Below are 17,775 nucleotides of genomic sequence, written 5' to 3'. Positions count from 1 at the left end.
TCTCTGCCTCCACTGCTTCAGTCTGAACCATCAGGGCAACACTATATTGTAGGTCTTTCCTCATAAAGATACTGTATATCACTCTCTAGAAAACGTCTCCCCTGAAGTAGTACTATATAATCCAATCTTTGCTATATAGTAAGTGATGGAAGACAAATTGATCCTAAATTCATCTTGAACTACTAATTAGTAGCTGTCAGAGAGATGGTCAAATTAAGCTCTCTGCCAGTAATGTAGATTTATTATTGTTATTCTCTCCCTGCTACAAACTGACATCCAACAACTAGGGATTAACGTTGGCTGCAGCCCTTACATGTCCCTCAAAGAATTAATGAATTCATGTTTTATGTTACTAATCTTTTTAAAGGACCAAAGTCAACCAAAGTTGATTTAAAGTTAAAACAAACAGAATTTTCTTTTTATTCCTAACTTAACTAAAGCTTCATGATTCTCAAATGTACCTGTTGGATTTCCACCATGGAATCTTAGCAAAACGGAAGAGGTTTACTGCTGCTTAGAAAGTGCAGACGGCTCAGTTATCACCTGGAAGTCTTTTGTCTATATGCTCCTGAATCTGAGGATTTCAGAGTATATTGTTACGTATAGATACACTGGCTGCTCCATTGTTTGTTCTGTTCGGTGTTTCAGGCTAAACACGTCAGCTAACTGATTCTCTTCCTGTCTGTTTTTCCATGTCCACCTACTGTATGACTCCATCGTCCTCACAAGGTAAGACATATAATTAGAAAGTTTCATCCAGTTTCCTGTTGTTTAGCAGGGGCTGGTTGTCTTGTATTTTTCTGACTAATGGTTTCCTGCGTCATGTGCATACAGGGGCAGAAACTATGGCATTGTTTGTGGCAGTGCTGCTGCTTTTATTTGGGTCTTTAAAGCCAAGACACATTTGTGTATGAGTGTGTTATGCTGTACAGTTTGTGGTGTGTTTGAAGCTTGGGCCATTACTGAAGAGATATTCTTCCCAGTTCATTTACTGCATTAGTCATGAGCCAGAGACCCAACCACACACCATACAAACACACACACACACACACACACACACACACACGCGCACACACACACACACACACTTCTGTGACGTAATCCATTTCTGTCAGCTGGTCTTTCTGTCTGGATGTCACGCTGCATCTCTGCTGTCACATCTTAAGGTTCCCCATCACTTATTTAAATACACAAGAACTGTCTTGCCTAGTGTGAGTGTGTGTGTGTGTGTGTGTGTTTGTGTGTGTTTGTGTGTGTGTGATGTTGGTTGGTAGGTTGGTTTGTATCAGATTTGATGGAGCCAGGGGCTGATGGGAGGATGGACGAATGACGAGATGGATGAGCCCTGGCAATTTGTCCATCACTGGAGCATAACCCACTTTTTTTCATTATTTATCTCTCCATGTCTGTTTTGCTTTAATGCTTCTTTTCACTGTTAGGTGTGTGTGTGTGTGTGTGTGTGTATGTTTGGTTTGCTCTGTCCATGTGTGCTATAGTATGTGTGGAGATGGGTAACCATGACAACAGCAGCCTGAAGTAGGAGCACTTGTGGTAGGCACAGCACAGTGCCCTTGCTCTCTTTCTGTCTCTTTCTCTCAGGTGATGGAGATGCATATACCATATCCTTCTCTCTCCCTCTAATCCACATTATAGCCATACAGCTTAAAAATCATGTGCAGTGCTACACATAAACTGTCTTTCAGTGTCTCTGTTTCCTATATTCTGGATTCTATCTGTGTGCCGGCAGCATGACATGATCAGTTCATGTAGAAGTGGTTCACTCTCAAAATCAAGTTCTCATTTAGTGTTTATTGATTATGTTACAATGCAGAACAAATGGATAACGTGTTTTCCTGATAAGTAGTGTCTGGCACTTATTGTAAAAACAAATCATATAGTGTAGTAGAGCGAGAGGGCACATTGAGCTGATCTGCAGAACTGTGCATGGATGCACCTGTTTTTAATTATTGTGGCCAAAAATTTCACAAGAAATTGTCATCTCACAATATGTGTCAGAATTAATTACTACCCTTAAAGTGAGAAATACAGTAAAATTACCTCATGACACCTGGCGTTCTCCAGTTTGTTTCTCCGTAACCAACCCTGCCTGTTCCTGATTCTTCTGCCTTGCCGTGTTCCTGGAAACCAGACCTGCCTCCACCCCCACCACCCAGAGACTTTCCTGATATTAGGGTGGGGACTCCAGAATATACTGGGGACCCTGAGACATGTGGGCCCTTTTTGACAAACTGTTCGTTGCTGTTTCACCTGCTGCCCCACTCGTTTTTATCAGAGGAAGCTAAGGTCGCCTTCGCCATCAACCACCTGACAGGAAGGGCTCAACTCTGGGGAACCGCTGAGTGGGAAAGATGCTCTCCAGCCTGCTCATCCTTCCAGGCATTTTCTGACAAGCTCCGCAAGGTGTTCGGTATGGGGGCCTTTGGCGCAGATGCAGCACGAGGTCTGATGAGTATGCAGCAGGGAGACTAGACAGTGGCAGACTTTTCCATTGACTTTCGCACCAGAGCTTGCAGAGTGACTGGAATCCTCCTGCTCTCCATGGTCTGGCTGAGTACATTAAAGATGTGCTCGTATCATACGATCTTCAGACTACGCTGGACGGGGTGAGCTAGCCACCAGAGTGGACCTCCGTATACAGGCTCGGAAAAGAGGAAGCAGAACCATGTCAGCCACCAACCTACCGTTCGACCATGTGGGCCCAACGTCTATGCTGAGCCGCAGTCAGGAGGCTCTGAGCCCATGCAGCTTGGCCGCACTAGTCTAACTCCAGAAGAGAAGCAACCACAGGCTAATCTTTGCCTATACTGCAGTCAGGCCGGCCCCTACGCCTCTCACTGTCCAGCAAAAGACAGGGCTTGCCAGTAGGAGGGAGATTACTGGTGAGCCATACTTCCTCTTAGATCTCCTTCACCCAAAGACCCCTCTTCCAAGTCAGACTTCTCATCACCAATGTTCCTCATGCATTAGCCACCTTCGTTGAATCCGGGGCCGACGCCAGCATCATCGATGAGGAACTCATCGCCAGTTGGGATTGGGACGAATCCAGCTCCCCCACCGGGTCCCAGCAAACGCCCTGGATGGCCATCTCCTGGGGACGGTCACGCATCAGATCACGCCTGCCCACATGCTTGTCTGGGAATCACCATGAGACAATCCAGTTCCACATCCTGTCATCACCAAACATTCCCTTAATCCTGGGGTATCCCTGGCTGCGACGCCATAACCCCCACATAGACTGTAATACTGGTGCCATACTCGGTTGGAGCCATTCTTGACACCAGATTTGTCTCAAACAAGCCTCGGCTCAATTCAATCCTCCCATGCCTAGACCTGTCCAATAAGTATCCGGAGTCTCCTGAATACCACGATTTCAAGGAGGTCTTCAACAAAGCCAAGGCTACCTCCTTGCCCCCTCATCGACCTTACGATTGTGCCATCGATCTGCACCCTGGTACATCCCCTACCAGAGGGTTCTCTGTATTACCAGGCTGCCCATGAGAGAGGGGCTATGGACACATACACATATGATTCTTTGGTCGCCGGCATTATTCAAACTGACAAAAGATTGAACTCACGTCAAGCCGGACGCGTAACACAGCAGTTCCAGGGAGAGGAAAATTCTGGCACTGGGGCCACCTCCATCCTCCCAGTTCCCTGTTTTTTTCCTCGCCCACTTGGGACATTGAGGAGAGGGTGAGGGTTAGGGTTAAATTTCATCAGTTGCTCAGTTTACGTGTCCTTTAGCCTCTTTCAGAAACTGACTATGAACTGACCCAGTTTGGAAACACTCTGCAGCTGCTTTCAGTGTCAAGTGTGTTTGTGTGCGTGCGTGTGAGTGTGTGTCAGGAAGAGAGGGAGAGAGTTGCAGGCAGAGCAGACCAATAGCAGTCGCCCACTTCTCGGTTGAACACAACGACAGGGCACTAGAGACTGTGACAGGTGTAAAAATCGCAGATCTCCTCTGTGTCTGATGTTTCCAGCGCGCCCTGTGGTCATGGTAAGCTCCGGATGCATCCTGAATTAATGTGGACTTTAATTCATTGTTTATTATTTGTCCCTAGTATGACAGCGGCTTTCCTCTGCAGATTTTGTAGAAGAGATGCTTGCATCTTTGTATTTTCTGCCTGAGGCTTATGTGATTCAACTGTTGATAGTTATTTTCTTGGTTGTGTATAGATGTGGAACATGTTGCTAGTTTATGAATCCAACAATATGCACATCGCTACCTGATAGGTATGTCAAGGTTAATATTATTCAGATTATAAAAGAAATCTGTCACTATACATACACATATTGTGTATGTAAAAAACGATTGTCATTAGACATAAGCAAAGCAAATTCGCTAAAGTGTAGCTTTATAATTTGGATTCTCTGCTATTTGTGACAGTTGTCAAGTCAGTGCTACCAGGAGTGCGCTTAAAGAAATTATCACCAAATCATTAATGTAATAAAGCTGATTGTGCAGTAGGGATGAACGATTTGGGGAAAATATCGGATTGCGATTTTTTGGGGATTGTAATTGGGCGCGCACAAATGCCTGTCCACACACACACACACACACAAACACACACTCTGAAAGATAGCGAGATGTGTTGAAGAAAAGAAGGGGAGATAGCAGTGAATGAACACACAGTGACGGTGTAGACTTTAGCTCTCTCCGTTAGCAGTCTGTCTCTAACGAGGGAATAGTTGTGGTGTAGCTGCCTGTGGAGCTGTGTCAAGCACTGATACAGGTTGGTGGTATTGCCTGCAGATGTAGCGGCTGAATGCTTTGCACAATACCTTCTTTTGTTGCACATCTGTTGGCTCAAACCCAAAACACTCCTGTATCACCGAAATGCGGCTTTTCTCCGGGACTAAATTGTCAAACGCTGTTTCTGGCTACGCGGAGGCCACTCCACTAATGCAGTGTTATTCTTTGGTTTCATATGTGTTTTTGGTGGGCGGATACGCATGCGCCCTTATACCCATACAGCATATGTACATAAGGCGGGGAAGCTCGTCTAAACACCCATGACAACAATTTTCACAACGCAACTAAATAAGCATGTCCCTAAAAACACGACAACTGTACAAAAACACAAAAGCTGGCACTGGCGATCATGTTATTTTATGCTAACAACACAACCTATTCAAGATATGAAGACAGAGACTCAACAGATTTCAACAGTAAATATCTTATCTTTCTATGACCACACCTCACTGAACCAGCAGCCCAAAAAAAGCAAATAAAGTACACTTCAAACATCGACATACATAGATGTCTTGTATGTCTTACCTTAGATGTTTTATGCCAATAAATTCTGTTTTAGGTGATAACTCCTCTCCATTGAGCTAATCAAATGTCTTTGTGTCATTTTTAAATGATTCCTGACAGTTTCTACTATTTTACTTCAAGGGTCAAATGTCTTGCGCAAAATAGGTATGGCCCCATTTCTATGCAGCGAGTGTTTTTGCTTCCTCATAGTTGGCGAATGGTGTTGTTGTCATGAATTTGTAGACTGTTTTGGCTCTGATTGTTCAATAGAGGTAGCATAGGTAATGTTCTTATGTTTCACAATGGATCACTGGAGGTTTAGGGCCACAACTGCAAAAGTGTAATTTATTCAGGCAGACAAGAAAAATTTAATTTATGTTGTGTTCAATCTTCATTTACTCTGACCAAGTTAACTCGGATTCTTCTTATTGATATATTGATATTGCAACTTGTAGTTGCAGTTATATACATTTTGGGCATGTCATTTTCAAGCAGGGGCAAGTACTCCTATCGCTGCTCAGTATCGACAGATACCCTAATGTAAGTAATTGTACTTTCTCTGATAGAAAAGTGGTATCAGTGCATCCCGAGTGACAGCCACACTGGGACTGGATTGTCCATTACAGACCCAAAATCCCGACACATTGATGACGACAGCCATGTTTGTGCTGAATACTTTCTGTTGGTGTGATGTTAATCTGCATCCACTTTAGATGGGAATTGTTGCTGCCACCACCTGGTGGCTTGTATTAGAAAACTGTGAAGTTGCTGACTTTGGCGGTATGTTAAAATGCAGCAAAACACAACAGTAGTGACTGTTGATATTGTGCAGTGAAAACAAGCTGCGAACACAGCATTGACATTCTTTAAATGAACTACATTATGGCATTTTTTCTTGTTTTTTTTCTAGTCTTATCGACCATTATAAGTGCTTAACAGTTCAAGTTCCATTCACCTATTCACACACACATTGAAATAGTTCTGCTATATACAGCTCTTTTTTCTATCACAGTCATACACTGCCATTTTAAGGTTAAGTGTCTTTCCCAAGGACTAGAGGGAGGGGTGATCTAACCACGACGTTCTAGTTAGTGGATGACCCTCTTTAACTTCTCAGCCACAGCCGCCCTGTGTGTGACGAATGTACGTCCAACGACTCCAGCGACCCCTTCAGCTGTCACATGTTCTGCTCTCTTCACCAGCTAGTCTCTGCTTTTGTCTGCCTGCTGTTTGGCACTGTGCAGGTAATCACAATGACAGATCAGTTTCACATCATTACGTTGTGATCACATTGTCATGTGATACATTGTTATGAAAATTATCCGTTATAGCTGCTCTAATGTGCTCCAGGTTAGCCAATTCACATGTTAGCTTATATTACTGTCTCCTTTTTAAATAGTCTATTGTTGGTATCTTAATTTCAGTATTTAGCATTTTTTCTCTCCAATTTTCGCTGTGTGAAAAGTCAATCTGGCAGTCAACTTATAGTCATAGTACAAGTCAAATGAACAAATAATATATTTGTTATAAATCATTTGAGTACATAATCTGTAGTCATGATTATCAGTGTTGAACAAAAAGTGTAATTACGTGCTGTATGCCTTTTACTGCTTGGTTTCAACGCAGGGGCGATGGGCATTTTACTTTTCCCCATGGCCAAAGTTTAGTCCTGCTTTGGGAAAAACCCCTGACACTTTCTCAACAGTGTGTAAACAACACACGGGAACTTGAAATGCTGCTGGGTTATTGACAGACATACAGGAGATTACACATATAAAAATAAATAATTTGACACTCTGCTCTAAAGTCATAAATAAATGTTTACTGCATTTGCAAATTAAGTAGGCCTAGGTGAATTTTTTTATAACTCGCCCATTTATATTATATTAAGGTTTGAAATTCTGCATAATTAGGGCCGTGGATACATGAGTGACAGGTGACGCTGCTGTTTGGTAGCCGCTCGGTAGTAGCTAGCCGCTGGCAGCGCTACCTGTCACCTGAGCTAATCCCCGGTCATTGAACGGGACTTCTTGACCACGGTGTCGGAGCCTTGCGGAGAACATTTCAAGCTACTACCGGATGAATAATATGCCTGATCTGCAGTCAGTCGTCCCAACAGAGAAGTCCAGGAAGCTTGCGCTCCTGTTGTTTCGGTAAGTTAAATGATAGTATTGTTCTGTGTTTGCAACATACAAAAATAGTTAAAATATAAACACAATTTATGAGCCAAAACCAGAAGTTATAGGTTAACTCTCAGATTTATTTTTAGTGAAGGTACAAAACACAAAAAGGTGGCTAGCTCCTCATTGCGAAGACCTGAGCTTGGTCTCTAACCGAGCAAAGGATTGTGTGCCCAGGTTCTGCAGCGCTGCGCAGCCTGTACCCAGATGATTCACAGAGCGTAGAGACTGGCTGTGATTGGTGATTTTTGTTCCGGTTGATTCTTGCAAATGGCAACTTATTTGCATTGCTGTGATACATTTCTTTGTATTACTGCTATGACCACTGCTACTCTGGAAAGCCTGATCAACTTGTCTAGATCAGTGGCTGTAAATAAAGTCTCCACTTCCTCCCTCTGCAAAAATGAAGCCAAAATGTCTCAGATATGGGCGCTGCTATCTTGTGCTGGTGACGTCATTTTAAGCAGGAGTGGAGCTGCGGTATCAGGTCCCACCGACACACATGCTGGACATGCTCAGGTGTCAGTCTCAGCTGTCAATCATGATGTCTCACTCTGTGTCTATAGCATCAGATAAGTCATTAAGACGAAACTAATCAGAAACACGAACACTTGAACAACCTGTACATCAGTATGATAAGAACAATTTAAAATGACAGAAACCTACTTTGGAGAAAAAATATCTAACCTGTGCTTTGATTTTTTTTGTTCTGTCCATGTCCAGATCCAGATGTTTCACATTTGTTCCCCACACTACCAGCAGAATAGTTCATGTTTTAAGAATATTTGAGGAGTTGCAGCATTAAACCTTATTCAGCATAGATGATGGTGGTAGCAGGAAGGTCAGTGGTGTGGAAATGCAAAGCTGAGGAATAGCAGTGATCTTCCTGTGGGAGAACAAAAGGCAGCTGCACCAGAGATAGATCTGAAGTGAACTACTGTCAGCATGAGTTTCATCTCAGTAAGATAATGATGTCATTCATCAAGCTGACACTCTTGGAGCTGCCCTCAGATGGATGCAGATACCCATCTATATCTCTGCATCTCTGACTTGATCTGTGTGATTATATCAACTGCAGTCTGTCAATCACATGCATACTGGATTATTGAGCCTGACCAACGTTTAAGTCAGTGCATAGAAATTTAGAATATTCTGTTTGCTGTAGCATATAGGACACAGTATATACTGTAATTGATCATTTATGCTCAGTCAAACACAGATTATTGGACTGTCATTTATTTTCAAGGCAAAGGCTGTCACTGTAATCCTAGAACTAAAATATCTGCTTGTGTTACATTAATCAGTTAATAGAGAGATTTAATCTAATGTAGAATACCATTTTAAAGGGAATCTAAACACAATCAACATAGATTAGAATAAAATGTCCATAATACTTGAACTATGGTTGTGGCAGTGTTCACAGGCTGTCTCTCTGTTCTGCCACATCTAATCATGTGTCATTTTACATTACAGTGCTAGCAAGGTGGACATGCCCCTGTCTGTCCTTGTGCAAGTGTGTCCACATTTAAACTTAATTATAATGCAAATGGTCACAGAGTAATTTATCGTACAAGGGGTCGATATATATTTCTGTGTCCTCCGACAATCACAGGATAGATACTTTTGGCTTTCATCCAAGTGGTGCCTAAACCTTTTGAAGTAATTTTGTTGCTTGTGAAGTGAAAAGATTAAATGATAATAAGTGAAAATAAGAAGTAAGTATTCTAAATATGCAGCATGTAAACCCTGGCCTCCTGGTCTTAACTCTTGACCCTCGCACTTGACCCTTTCACCCATCACATCTTGCTCCATTGAGACTTTTTATATTAAACCTACACAGGTATCTCTTTCGTTAAAACCCCAGCAAATTTTCTTTCGGAAACCAAACCAAACAGCAAATGTAAAAGTGAAAAAACAGGTGACTAGAAAAAAAAGAAAAGAGGATACATAGCAGTACACCAGTTTTATAGAGAGCGTCAGTTTCCATTCTTACCACATGAGCTACATTCTTGGGATTGGTTTTAAGATAGCCTCAGTTCCACTCAGTGTTTGTTTAAAGGGAGCACATGTCCATATAACAAGGTAAATAAATGAATCTCCTCACAAACATAGATTTTGTGTTTAGCACACAGCAGATAAAACAGCTTAAAGACAAAAATGTTATCAGATTTGCTGGCAATTCATCAACATATACAATGAATGGCTAATATGTTAATGCTCAGTGCAATAGTGAAAAAAAACAAGATGTTTATATATTTATTTTTTGTATATGAGTTATAATTTTTCATAGTACGCTTACCTAAATTTAATTAAATACAAAATAGAACTTAAACAGTAAATGCTATCTCCACTTCAAAGTCTTCAAAGTATTTTACAGAGGCATAGAAATTTAATACAAATTAAACACTAAGACAAAATTTTAATTACTTTACAAAGGGGGCTTTACAAAGGTAATTCAAACTTTCAGAATAAGAAATTAAGAAATAATTTAAATTACATTTAAAATACATCAAAAAACAGTTTCAGCAGACCTACTGAAGGTATTAATGAGGCTTGTTCCTCAGGTGGGGAGCACAGGAACTAAAAGCTGCTTCACCTGAAATGTATTTGTGTACAGTGACTTAACACCACATAGACCTTTTCTAACTGCTTACATGTTGCCAGCAGCCTGCACAGCCACATCGTGTGTTAGGCATGATAGTCAGAGGTAACGCCTGTAGCATTGATCAGTAGCAGGTCTGTCGGCTCATCCAGCCACAAAACAGGCATCACAAGAAGGAGACAGATTTCAGCTGACAGGAGACACCTGACAGAATTTGGGCAAATTTTGTCCAAAACTTGACTGAGAGGAGACGCCATGCTGGAGATGCAAAGGGAATTTGGTTATGCCACATCATTTAAAAGTGACAGTGGCTAATTGAGCACACACAGAACCCAGAGACATAGAGAGCTGTAAGAAACAACCGTAGGTGGGACATGCAGTAATCCACTGTACTATCTGTCTGCCCCAATCCCCTCTGTCACCACCACTGAGCTGGGAGGGTAGAATATGGATGCCGAAAGCTTGCTCATATTAGAGCAGAGCTGCTGCTAGTGTATTGTGCTTACAATGCTGAATTACCCTGGCAACATCTCTTTAGAGAGGGCTCTCCATGCTTATATTGTTAGTTTAAATCTATCGGTCTGACACTCCAGATTCAGTTTTCTCCCACACAGCTCGGCTCGCTCCAAGTTTATTATATTCACCTTCGTCTGACTCCACCCTTCCTAACCAGGAAGAGGATTCACCTGCATTCTGAGTCATCAAGTCTGTAATCAGACATTTACAAACCCCTGTGTTATATGTGTATATTTACACCCTAAAAAAAATGTGTGTGATTATTAGTCACTCAGCGACTTCATGCATCTTGGGCAGAACAGATACCTATCTGATATCACAAAAAAGCTAAATGTAAATGTAACTATGAAGCATGTGTGTGTGCGTGCCTGTCTGCGTGTATCAATGCCTGATGTATGTTATTACTGTGTATCATAGAGCTCCATTGTGTTCACAAAATATTAAAAGCAAAGCAGTGATACACTGTTGCACTGGTGTTCTCTATCAACATGAACACACTGTGATTTATTTTCACTCAGTCCCACTCCGTCTATCGGGAAGTGATTTCCCTCTGGCAGAAAACTTGCCAGTCCAATCACAACCGATTATCTGATAATGGGCGGGATTTATAAAATGACGCGGACGGAAGCGACTTTTGTAGACAACCAAGGCTGCCACTGATGAACGAGCATTTGACTAAAAGTACCCGATATCTTCAGATTTCTCCCACAAAAACCGAAACACTCGTTCACAGACATTGTGGAATCATCATCACAGATGTGTCCTCTCAGTACACTCTAGTCTGTTGACATTTTCATGTTGCACGTCATTGGTAACGCCTCTTGGAAATCGAAAATTAACTGAGAGGCTCCAGACTAATATGTATTTAAGTATAAGTGTAGAAATGTCAGGCTAGGAGAATATAAGAGACCAGCTGTAAAAGACAGAAGGATGGTAGACAGGGTTTGTAATTTGGCCATCTGTGTGTGTGTGTGTGTGTGTGTGTGTGTGTGTGTGTGTGTGTGATTCTTTGAGTTTGTGACCTTATGTATGACTGATTTGTGTGGGGATGGGACACAGGCTGTCCCTCCATTCTGCCACATTTAATCATGTGTCATTTTACATCACAACGCTACAGCAAGGCAGACATGTCCCTGTCTGTCCTTGTGCGAGTCTCCACATTTAAAGGGCAGTTAGCTGAGTGCATCGTGTGACAGCATCAGCCGATATGCTGTGGTGAAAAACAGTGCATCAACACTCAGCTCTTCACTCACGTAGAAATTATTTCTCAGTAGTCCCCAGGGAGGCCTGAGGAAATGCTTAACAAATAGCAGATAGAGTGCTTCACTTATTATTCAAGCAGAACACAAGAGCAGTCACCAGTTCACATGCAAGCATTATTGTGCAAGATGTAGACCACATGACATGTTTCTGATGCTGCTGTATCAAATCAGACCTTTTATTTCACCTTTTTGTGAAGCTTGGAAGTTTAGAGCGGATTCAGTGCTCGACTGTGCGAACCTTTCACTCACATTTGCATCTTAAATAGATGTGTGCAAACTGTAAAATGTATGAGTAAGGAATGAAATATAATAGATCCAGCCCCCCCGCGACCCTTAAATGGATAAAGCGGTAGACGGTGAATGGATGGAATAACCATATTCCAACTAGACAATGGTGTCCAATGACCATATGGACTTTAATATTGGATACAAAAAACTGTCATATGTTTTAGAATGATGCATAAATGCAAAATGTCAGGATAAAATGGTCATTCCAGCAGTTTCACAAAATAAAGTAAATTACTCTTGTAAATAATATGTGGTGCAGCAAGGTGGCACCGTGATTTAAGGCCCAAAGGCATTCCCACTATAGAGGAATGTTTGTGCAGCCAAAAGAACAATTTACCCAGTGTTCAATGTGGTAAAATTCTCAGAATTGCTGAGACAAGTCTGCACCACTCTGCTTTAAACGGCTAGAGTATGTAAGTCTAATGACTCATCTTGATAGCCATGTCAAGCATTTAAAACCTTTTTTAACAAGCTGCACTCCAGCAAAGTCTTAATTTGCCAATTGTTGAGATGGGAGGTGTTTGGGATTCCTCAGTGGACTCAGACGAGTCCTGTGCAGATGAAAGTGTTTCTCAAATCCTCCCTCTCTGGGTTGCAAGGCAAGTTTAAAAGTACTGCTGCTGCGGCTCCGACGCAAACCTCCTAGGATGCTACTGGAGCACAGAGGATGAAAGCGCAGGCCCTGCTGGAAAACGCTCTCACTCACTCACACAAGCACACACACACACAAACAGAGGCAGATAGATGCACACACATTGTAAGAGGAGAGAGGGAGACACAATGGGAAGACTATGGAAAGAGAGGAGGGAGGAAATGGAGAGGGGCTCATTTTGTGGTGTAAAGGGAGCAACATGAGAAAAGTGTTTTCATTGAATACAAAACAATTTAATGTTAAAATTACATCAGCTGGGGCTCTGTTTTCTACAAAGAGAGGGAATTAGAGAAAGAGGCTAATCATAGAGGGAGAGAGGGACAGACAAACAGCACTGGGGCTACACATGACTGTATCAACTGGACCCAACAGTCCTGATCAATATTTCTAAGTAGCAATATGGAAAAGCTCTCCGACCACATTTTCACCACATCTGTAAGCCTAAAGCTTGGGAACCTTTATATTGTCTTCATGTCCATGCTCATGTTTCCTCAGTTATCATGTTTCCTCATCATGCAAACCATTTCCCACTGTTTTCTGTACAGTCCCACATCTGTAATTTCATCAGTACAACAGCATGTTACACTCAGTTTCACAAAGGAAAAATGAACATGAATACTCATTTCCCCACATCTCCCTGTGAAGTGTGGTGGCTTTATTAACCTTATTCTAATGATTATGCTGTTCCTGATGTACTTTATACATACAGTAATTACAGTCACCAGAGGTCTTTGTCAGTTTAATGTCATATTTAGGAATTTCAAACATTTAGGCACAGAAAAAGTCTCCTTAGCTGAAATCTTTTGCAACAAATGTATTTAGTCTATTTCCTAGCATGACATATCATGCATAAACTAAGTTTAATGAAATAAACTTTCGCACAAAATGCTAATCAGACCTAATGGCAGGGCATTTGTTTGTCCCATGAGATAAATATTGCTGCATGAAAGGAAACAGTCCCATTTCATGCCAATAATTGCTTTTTTGTCACAAAATGCTCATCAGAAGTCGAGAAACTAGCTCAAACTTCTTTAGTAAGTGTTTTAAATGGACGTGTTTTAAATGGACGTTCATGGTAGAAGACTCCTTGTCCCCCCAGGTGTATTTTGGCTTCTGAATGCAGAAAAGCTAGTTTGTGAAACAAACTACAGTTTATATTTACCTGGATTCACCTCATATAAACGGACACATAATTAAATAGGTCACACATCTCATCTGTTGACAGATACAAATGAAGGAGTGACATGTTTCCACTGACAAGCCACGCCTGCGGCATCATAACCATAATGCAAGATGATGAACAGATTTACAATCACACTGACTTTGCAGGAATTTAATCCCCATTCTTACTTTAACTCCTCTCCTCTCCTCTCCCCGGTGAAGCTGTCAAGTTGTTGCCCTCACACCAGCTCCAAGGGAAGCATCCAAATGGAGCCATGAATCTTTTTGTACATACAAGCTGATTCTGCCTTTGTTGCCAAGCAACACAAAAGAAGTGTCAGAAGTTGGTGTTTTTTTTAAACTGCTGTGGAGATGTGTGTAGCTACAGTGAACTTATGGCGTGCTTATTAACCATCATCAACGAGCAACACGCATTGTAGGATGTGATGTAACAGCTCCATGGCTGGATTGGATAAATCTGCTGCAGACCTTGGTAAAAAAATCAGTTGCTGGGCCCCTATTAACCGGGTTTTCTTTATTTTCTCATTTTCTTACGGTGTACAGTTTCTGGATAACCGCCCGACAGGGCTATAACAAGAACTGTGTGAATAGTGCAGTGGAAAGTGAAAACAGTTGTATAAAGTCTTCTTTTTCTCTGCAGAAGCTTTGGAACTGGAGGATGTCATAGCAGTGTCACCATGGTTATCTCAGTCTTGGCTTGGAGACAAATTTATTACGTGAAATTTGGCGTTACAATGGGGACATGTACTCTGAAAGATGTGGGTGTTTGCCAGGAAGACAGAGTCTCATGAGAGACATTATGAAATTGCATTATGGGAATTTTAGTACTTTTATATGACTCATAAATCCCAGTTTTATGGACGTGCAATAGTAAATCCCTGTACCCACTGTAGGACAACATACAAGAATGGATTTTAATTTGAAAATGTAGAATGCATAATCAAGAAAAAAGTCTAATTAATGAATTAATTAAGATTTACTCAGAATTATTTGCACTGATCGCTTCTTTGGTATGTGGTTTTTACTTAATTATCATGTGATGAGCTCAGACAGTGTTCATAATGCTGTATGCACCTACAGTACTGTTTTGGTAGCCCAGAATCCTGAGAATACATTCATGCATCATGGTTCTGCCCCATGAACTTTAGTTTCCAGTGGACTTTTTTTTGTGATCAATTTTTTTTCCTTTTTCTTTCAAAATACACATTAACAGGCAAGTGTGTGACACACCGAAAATAATAAACCAAAAAAATACACTATACATACTTGGGAAGGCAAAGTATTACAAATACAGAGACGTGTATAGAAAAAAAAAAAGAACAAGAAATATAAATTAAAGGTCTGCCAGTTCTGTGCGTACTTTGAGCTTGGTGATATTTAGCTTCGACAAATCATGTAACAACAGGACAGATGCAATCACTGGCATTGTTACTGATAGTAAGTCAGACATGATTGATGCCACTTTAGTCCAGAATCGTCACACTGTTAGACAAGCCTAGATCATATAAAGGAAAGTGCCAGGAAGTTTCATAGTTCATAAACTACATGAGGGAGTTTGCGCGGAGTTAGGTATGTTCTATGGGCATAATTAAAGTGAATCTTTTGGTGGTAGGGATTAAGAGAAGCCACCTTTATGTTTAACCTTACCTCTCCCCAATCAAAATCTGGGTCCAGATCTGAGCAGTTACGTCTCCACACTCTGTCCAGAGGATGATTCTCATAGGAGGCCTCCAAAAATAACCTGTACAGTGTGGACACCATACCCCTGTCTTTCCCCTGTAATGTAAACTATTTATAAAGTGGGTGAACAGACAAAGGTTGTTGCCATGGGACAACGTGTGCTTTGAGAGTTGATCTAAGCTTAAAATAAAATAAAAATGTGGAACTGGGCAGACTAAATCCACCACCAATATCTTGAAAGGAGCACAGACCTGTGTCATCATGAATGTCTTTTAAATGGCAAATGTTACTGCCACTCCAATGAGATAGTGAGAAAGGTCTCCCTCCAATTAACAGACCCTTGTTATTAAATATAGGTGAAAGTGAATGCCACTTACAGGAAATTCTACATCCCTGTTCAGCTGTGCACCAAGTCTGGATGAAATGGGAAACAATTGGCCGGAAGCGTAACTGACACTGCTTGTCTGAAACAGAGCCGTCTAATGAGAGTCGCGACCACAGAAATCCAGCCTACAGATAGTTCCCTGACGTTCTTGGCGCGCAATTCAAATCCATTATTCAGAGAAACTCACAAGCAATGTGTGTGATTTCACACACGCAGATATTAACCATCGCATGCAAATTTAAATCCCTTGAGGCTCAAGTGCTTGCGGGAGAGGCAGTTTCGCTGCTAGAGGGTTATTTCTGCACTCGCAGTGCACATATACAGAGGCAGCTTCCACTCGCCCGTGGAGTGCTTTGTACGCTCGCGGGGAAAGGCCTAAGACATGAACCATAGTAGGCCTAGCCTATAGTAAAAGGCTGTATGGTTTAAATTTACTTTTAGCCCAGGATGTCCTTTAAAATGGCTTGACTGTTATTCAAGCTTTATTAGATAATAAATCCAGGATAGGTTTTATACGAAACTAAGCTATCAAGCAGTTTTTGACAGCTACAGCCTACTTGATAATGTATGGATAATGAATATTAAAAATTTTCTATGGACAACATTACCGTGTTGACTCTCGTCTTGCCAACAGTGTCCTACCTACATGAAACTCCAACCTGGCAACTCCAGGCTCCCTGAGGCTGTCAATCAAAGTCCAGTGGATCTGCCCCAAAAGTGTCAAAAACATTCCATGCAAGTTTATAATGTGCACCGCAAATTATTGAGAGGCTCCATGATGCGCCATTGCTGGAAAAACATGGTCCATTGGAGTGAACGGAGTTGTCGCGACTCTCATTAAACGGCACTGGTCTGAAATATTGGCAAATAGGACATCCTGCAAACTCCATGGTCGTACAATATTTTCTTCAAGATTACGCCAGGAGACAGAAACATTAGGGTCACACCAAACCTTTATCGGTCGAAGAGTAAATTACCAAAAATAGAGTTTAAAATTTGGTGCTGCAAGACCCCCATCTTCCCCTTCTTCTCTGTGCAGTGTATAATTTGAGATGTGGACGTCTCATATTCCAGATGAACCGTGAGAAGTTAGAGTGGATTTTTGACAGGGGGAGAGTGGGGGAATTATAGAGCTAACAATATTACAACAAAAACCACAAGACCACCAACATGGTCTCGTGGTTGGCTAGCGTCATGGAGTTGTTCACAACATCAGAGGGTAACTTGCCCATTTCTACTTTAACTGTGCCAATACATTCAGTTAGTGCTACCAAATCTGTTTGGATAGCTTTTAATTATTCCTCGGTGCCCTTTCCCATTTCCTGCAGTGATCAAAGCGTGACTCCAGGTAGCCACGTTGCTTCTCTAGCACCGCATCCGCCAGGGCCTCCATGTCAGATTTTCCTCTTGTTTTCGAGCCAATCGACAAAGACTTTTTACTTGAGTTAGTCATTGCTTCTCACAGACTACCAAACAAGATTGAGTGACTAAAAAATAAGTTGTCTCAACGGGATAAACTAACAAAATCAGCAGTACTGGGTTGCGCCAATCAATCTTTGCTGCCATCCTGTCCAGCAGGTCATCCGACTCAGTTTCCAGTAGACTTTTATTTATTTTCTAAGTTCCTAGTGTGTCTTTGCATTAGCTAAGTTTCCGTTGTTATCCAGTTCTTGTGTTTTCTCGAGTTTCCTGTGTCTTGTTTCTGGTGTCTTTACTTCTCGTCTCCTGCCCTTGTGATTGTTCACACCTG

General features: G+C 41.6%; 1 protein-coding gene and 1 long non-coding RNA gene across 23 annotated transcripts in view; both read left to right on the top strand.

Annotated features, from left to right (window-relative positions):
* The window catches only part of LOC118286501 (pleckstrin homology domain-containing family A member 5-like), a 237,987-nt gene that overhangs the window by 94,399 nt on the left and 125,813 nt on the right, over positions 1 to 17,775 (top strand). The gene's annotated exons all lie outside the window — the stretch shown is intronic.
* Positions 736 to 5,354, top strand: LOC124850870. The gene is made up of 2 exons (XR_007031936.1): positions 736 to 2,900; positions 2,989 to 5,354. It is a non-coding gene; the product is annotated as an uncharacterized LOC124850870 (long non-coding RNA).

The sequence above is a fragment of the Scophthalmus maximus genome, chromosome 12 (genome assembly GCF_022379125.1).
Source record: "Scophthalmus maximus strain ysfricsl-2021 chromosome 12, ASM2237912v1, whole genome shotgun sequence".
Classification (NCBI taxonomy): Eukaryota; Metazoa; Chordata; class Actinopteri; order Pleuronectiformes; family Scophthalmidae; genus Scophthalmus; species Scophthalmus maximus.
The sequence above is the reverse complement of the archived record's forward strand: the minus strand, read 5'-3'. Positions and strand labels throughout refer to the sequence as shown.